Genomic DNA, 6,000 nt, shown 5'->3' with positions numbered 1-6,000 from the left:
TCCATGGGCCACAAGCGGTCCATGGGGGTCATTTAACCGGCCCATGAGCTTCCCCCAAACCGAGCTGCCCACGTGGTGAGTCCCCGCGTGCTGTGCTAAACCAGTGCAGCGTAGCGTGGGGACTCGCTTCCGTGGCACCGGAAATTGTGTCTGCGCAGATGGAGACACCAGAAATCACCTCTGTGCAGATGCAGACACTGGAAATCATGGCCACGCACAATCACACGCATGCACAATCCGGCCCATGGAGGGATCTCCGCTGCAGTGAACCAGCCCAGGCGAGGTAAAACTTGCCGACCCCTGATCTACAGCATATATGCCTTTTCTTACAGAAAAAATGATAGGAGAATCATCTAGTAGGAAGTTGTCTTCAGTAAGACATCGTCCTGCTCACTGCAGATGAACAGACAAGATGCTCAACTGGGATTTTCCAAGTTTATGGTTTCCTGAAAATAATATTATGAAATGCTATGGTGACAAGGTTGCGACTGAGGTAGTAAGTTGGAAAATTACTGGTAGTGGGTTCCTCCTTTTTTTCTTTTTACTTTAGTTTACCTGAATATATTTTCCATTTCTTTGTGTGCTGTAAAACAAAAGTCCAAAATTCTGATCAACATCCTAGAATTGTTAAGAGAGATAAATCTAATTCTTTGGTATTGATGATGCTGAATGAATGAAAGGAATGTTGCTTTTCACTTGGAGCTAAACATGGCAATTCTATTTTCATTTCCTTTATCTAATTTGCTCTCCTGCTTAAAAACAAAGCATTCCTTTTGAATTGTGTAAGGCAGGTGAGTAGCAAGAGCTTCCGTAATATGTTTTCCTTTTATTTGATACCGATGCTCCAAAGTCAACAGCTAATTTTCTTGTGTCGGAAGTCTTTTGGGATTCATTTTGATGCATTCCATTGCTGGATAGACACATGCTTGGCTAGACAACTAATCTTCTGTGCAGCATTGGCAGGTGGGACAGGGCTGCCTGCTGCGTTTTCATGCCAGGATTATAAAAACAAGACCAGATATGAAGTGATTCTCTGCAGCTTTAAAGCCCACAGAGGTTCTTTTTGGAAGAGTCTGACAGAGAGCGTATTTGGGATGGGAAGTGTGCCTGTGCCTCTTCTGAAAACATTATTTCATATACAGATAGCCCACTCACATACTGGGCTCCATAGCTGCCAGGTTTTAAAAGCCACTCTTCTTGGAATGATATGATTGCTGAAGAATGGCCCTCACAATGTAAGCTTGCATGTAACACTGGGACCATACTCTCCCCTGCCCTCCAAACTGTGGTTGTCTGAATACATTCTGAATGCCAGAGAATCCAGAGCTCAGGAATCCCTTTTTGAAGTACCCAGGAGTGGTTGGCATGGTGGGGCATTGCTAGTCACCCCCCTCAACAACACCAGCATCACTGCCATTCACTAGGGTGGGGGTGGGGGGAGGATAGGAGTGTAGTGAGATCAAGGCTGTGCTGGCACACTGGTACAGCCAATCTGCCACTCCATCCAGTTTTCCCATATAGCCGAAACACACCCTGTCACTGATGGTTATCTGGAAAGAGGGTTTGACTGCATTTGCAGGAACAGTCACCACCCTCTATTGACATTGGAAAAAGAGCATTCTGCCCCCCGGGCCTCTGACTAAGGAGCTCATCAACACGTGAAAGTTAAAGTCTCTCAGGTCTTAATGCAATCAGGATGACACCTTACCAGCCTTAAATTGGCACTTAGGAGTCCCAAGTTCATTTGAGACCCTCTGCCTAGCATCAAAATACACCAGCATCCTATATTCAGAAGAGCTCCTCAAGCTAGAGAGATGTCCCTTAACACAATTGGTACGGCACCTTGCCATGCATGGTTAGAGTATTGCACTAGAGTTCTAATCCCCATTCAGCTCTGAAGCTCATTAGGACATCTTGGGCCAGCCACTGTATCATTTAACAATGCACTGTGTGAAGAAGCACCTTTTTTGTCTGTCCTGAACATTTAGCTTCATTGGGTGTCCCCAAGCCCTAGTATTATGTTTTACTTATTCATTTCTATTTTTGTTGGCTCTTATTGATCTGGGCGTTTTCATGCTTGGCCACATGCTCAAAGAAAGCACTGGGCTAGATGAGACTATGCCAAAAGATTATGACATCAACTATTACTGCTGATACGGTATAAGAAAGGAAATTGACAAGATTAGTTGTAGAAGTATTAGTAGTTTTCTCCCATGATCGTTCTGAGTGTGATAAAGGCACACAAACATCTGAATATTAAAATGTTCAGAAAACCATTTTTTAAAAAGGGATGGGGAGGTTCAGTTGCCCCAGAGATATTACAATATCAACCAACTGATAACTTTTCAGCTATTTAGAAGATCATTTGGGAATTCGATAAAAATTGAATTAATAATAAGCTACTTTTGAGTGTTTTTTAAAACAGAAATGCTGAGTGCAAATGTTTTAAGACTGCAGTCCTATACACACTTATTTGTAAGTACATTCTGTTGGCCTTGATGGGGATTATGTTTAAGTAGACATTATGGGATTGCACCATTATTATAAGTCGAGGTGGATTGCCACGATGACGTATGCTTTTCCAAAACAAACCATCAAGATGTGGCAATGCTTTGAACACACATATAAAAAGATGGAATTAAATCGTTTGTACATGTATTGTCCTTGAAGTTTTATGCTTAGGTATATGCCTGTTCCCAGACAAACTTTTTCAAGTATCTAAGCACAGAGGATTGTGCTTAAATTATTCTGTCATGTCTTCGTATTCTTGCAAACAAAACTCATCAAAGTAAACACCCAGGACAATGGCAAATTATGGAGTGGATCAGGGTAGAAACATCAAAGCTTCACCTAGGGGACTGCACTGTAAGAGATGCTTTGAACTTAGGTTAAAATGTCACAAGGCAGCTAGCACAGCACTGCTTTTATCACTTTAATGCCTTCAAAACCAACAAGCAAATATTATGACAAAGCCCATGAAAAGAAAAAGCAGGGAGGCAGAAGACTCAGGGTGTCAAAAGTGATCACCCTTAAAAGGTATATTGGAAACAGCTCTGCTGTAAGTTTTATTAAGAGTTTTCAACTTCATTTTTTTAATGACAAATTTACAGACATATTTATAATTCATTCAGATTTAAGATCATTTATACCTGATTCCAAATGTTTTTGCCCCAATCAAGCAATCTGTGTTGGGTACCAAGTCCTTGTTGCCATGCTTGCTTAGGAGACACATCTCTGGGGAACCGATTATGCCATGTTCAAAGGAGGTCCTTAATGGCTGCAGGTGGGGAAGCTGGGGATTTCATCCAGGTACTTGGCGAACCTTCCCTTTGAAGCCCTAGATCTGCTCTGCTGGAGGACAGGCTGCTATGCATCTGGCTAAGAAGCTGGCACATTTTACCAAATCAAGAGGGAACACAAAGTGGAGAGTGTTAGAATCTTTGGCCTAGATAGGTAAAGGTAAAGGGACCCCTGACCGTTAGGTCCAGTCGTGACCGACTCTGGGGTTGCGGCACTCATCTCGCTTTATTGGCCAAGGGAGCCGGCGTACAGCTTCTGGGTCATGTGGCCAGCATGACTAAGCCGCTTCTGGCAAACCAGAGCAGCGCACGGAAGCGCCGTTTACCTTCCCGCCGGAGCGGTACCTATTTATCTACTTGCATTTTGACATGCTTTCGAACTGCTAGGTTGGCAGTAGCAGGGACCGAGCAACGGGAGCTCACCCCATCACGGGGATTCAAACCGCCAACCTTCTGATCGGCAAGTCCTAGGCTCTGTGGTTTAACCCACAGCGCCACCTGCGTCCCTTGGCCTAGATAGCAAAGTGTAATATGAGAGCTAGAATCAGAGTTTTTACAGAAAATGGATTTATTGATAAAGATTTTTAAAAGCATTTGCTAAGATGAGGACAGGCAGCAAGGTCAGGGATGCTCTACGTAAGCTATGACTCACCCAAAGGTACACACATACCTGTGGGGCTACTGCCACAGTAAGATGCTAGACAGCGCATTGCTATGTGTTGGTGCTAGGTGGAAAGTCACACATTAGCTCAGGACTCTCAATGGTGATCCATTCATTCTTTCATTCCACATATAAAGCTCTCCCCATTTTATCCTCACAACACCTCTCTGAAGTAGGTGGTGCTGAGAAAGAACTTTCTCTCAGAAGAGATAGTGATGGTCACCAGCTTAGGCTTGCCATACGTCAGGAAAATTCCTGGTTTTGGGGAGTAAAAATGGCATCAGGGGAATTTTGCCAGATCGGATGTATGGCAACGTGATGGAAAAAGCAGCGCAAATGGCTCCAAAAGCTTAATATCACTATTTTAGGGAGAGGTTCAACAATTTGGGTGGGTTTCTTTAACAAAAGCTTTATTTTTTAAATATGGCAACCCTACACCAGCTTAGATTTGTCTAAAAGAGGATTAGACTGATTAATGGAGGACAAGGCTATCAATGACACATTGCCATGATGGCTATGTTCTACCTCCCATTATCAGAGAAATTATACCTCTGGATTCCAGTTGCTAGAGATCAGAAGTGGGGAGAGTGAGGAATACTGGACTACATGGGCCTTTGGCATGATCCAACAGGGCTCTTCTTATGTTCTAACTAGATGTGTGCATTCCACAATAAGTTTTGGCTACCCCAAAAGTTTGATGGTTTCTTACCAAGAATTGGATTGGTTGCAATTATATGACATTACATAGAGGTGAGGGTGTATGATATGGGATGATCTTAAGCTTAGTGTGGGATGTGCATCCCCAGTTCCCTGTTCATTTCTATGTACATTGGCTATTATTACCATTCGAGTACCGTACTTAACAGTGTCTTGCACTGTGAACAGGCCACTTCCTGTTTGGTTGACCCTCCCATTCTCAGAGCCTGGGAATAGGCCTCAGCCCACACCATAGGTTGGCTTTGAAATAGCTCATATGAGGGGGGCCTTCAATACCTGGAGCAGTCACCCCAATTCTTCCAGCAGTAAAGCCATCCTGACACCAGGGAGTAGAAATACTCTGTTTTCAATTATTCTGGCACCCCAGCTTTTCAGTATTTTGTTTCTTGTGCCAGTCTGATTTGTTCTCTCTCTCTCACACACAAAAATTTCAATTATTTTAAAGTTTGCATATATTTCTATTTTTATTGTACAAATAAAAGTATTAATATATTTGTCCACAGTACCATTTAAGCCACAAAGTGCCCAGCTTTGAAGTTGAAAATAGATAATAAAGGAGAGCATATTAGTTTCAGTGGAGATAAATGTTGAAAGGGGAAGAACCTATTTGGGGCAAATCCAGTCGTATTATTGGTACTAAAGGGATCAGAGGTTGTGGACTTTGCTGTCTCTGAACAAAGTCATGTCTCCCAAAGTTGCACAGACCTCTGATGCTCCCATGTGCTCTCCCCCCACAGAAATCCTCCCTTACAGCTGAGACCAACTTTACATTCAGCAGGACTTCTTTCCCCATCATGGCCAGACAATCTAAAAAGAAGACTTTTCTTCACTGGAGAGCCAGTGTGGTGTAGTGGTTAAGAGCGGTAGTCTCGTAATCTGGTGAACCAGGTTTGATTCCCCGCTCCTCCACATGCAGCTGCTGGGTGACCTTGGGCCAGTCACACTTCTCTGAAGTCTCTCAGCCCCACTCACCTCACAGAGTGTTTGTTGTGGGGGAGGAAGGGAAAGGAGAATGTTAGCCGCTTTGAGACTCCTGAAGGGGAGTGATAAAGCGGGATATCAAATCCAAACTCTTCTTCTTCTTCTTCTTCTTCTTCTTCTGCGGGAGCTAATTGCTTTGTACACAGGGATGTTGGGGAGGGGGGGGTTATGTTGAACTTTTCTCATCAGAGAAGACAGTCCTTAAGCCCCCCTGCATATATTAGGCTAAGCACACATTTCAAAGCTGGAGAATTGTGTCCATGGTATTTAGGAGTATTGGAGTGATTCCAGATGGAGGTTTATTGGAGAATTTGGACTGTTCTTGTGTGCGACGGTTGTTGC

Source organism: Podarcis raffonei, chromosome 7 (assembly GCF_027172205.1).
Source record: "Podarcis raffonei isolate rPodRaf1 chromosome 7, rPodRaf1.pri, whole genome shotgun sequence".
NCBI classification, from domain to species: Eukaryota; Metazoa; Chordata; class Lepidosauria; order Squamata; family Lacertidae; genus Podarcis; species Podarcis raffonei.
This window is presented reverse-complemented; position numbering follows the sequence as displayed.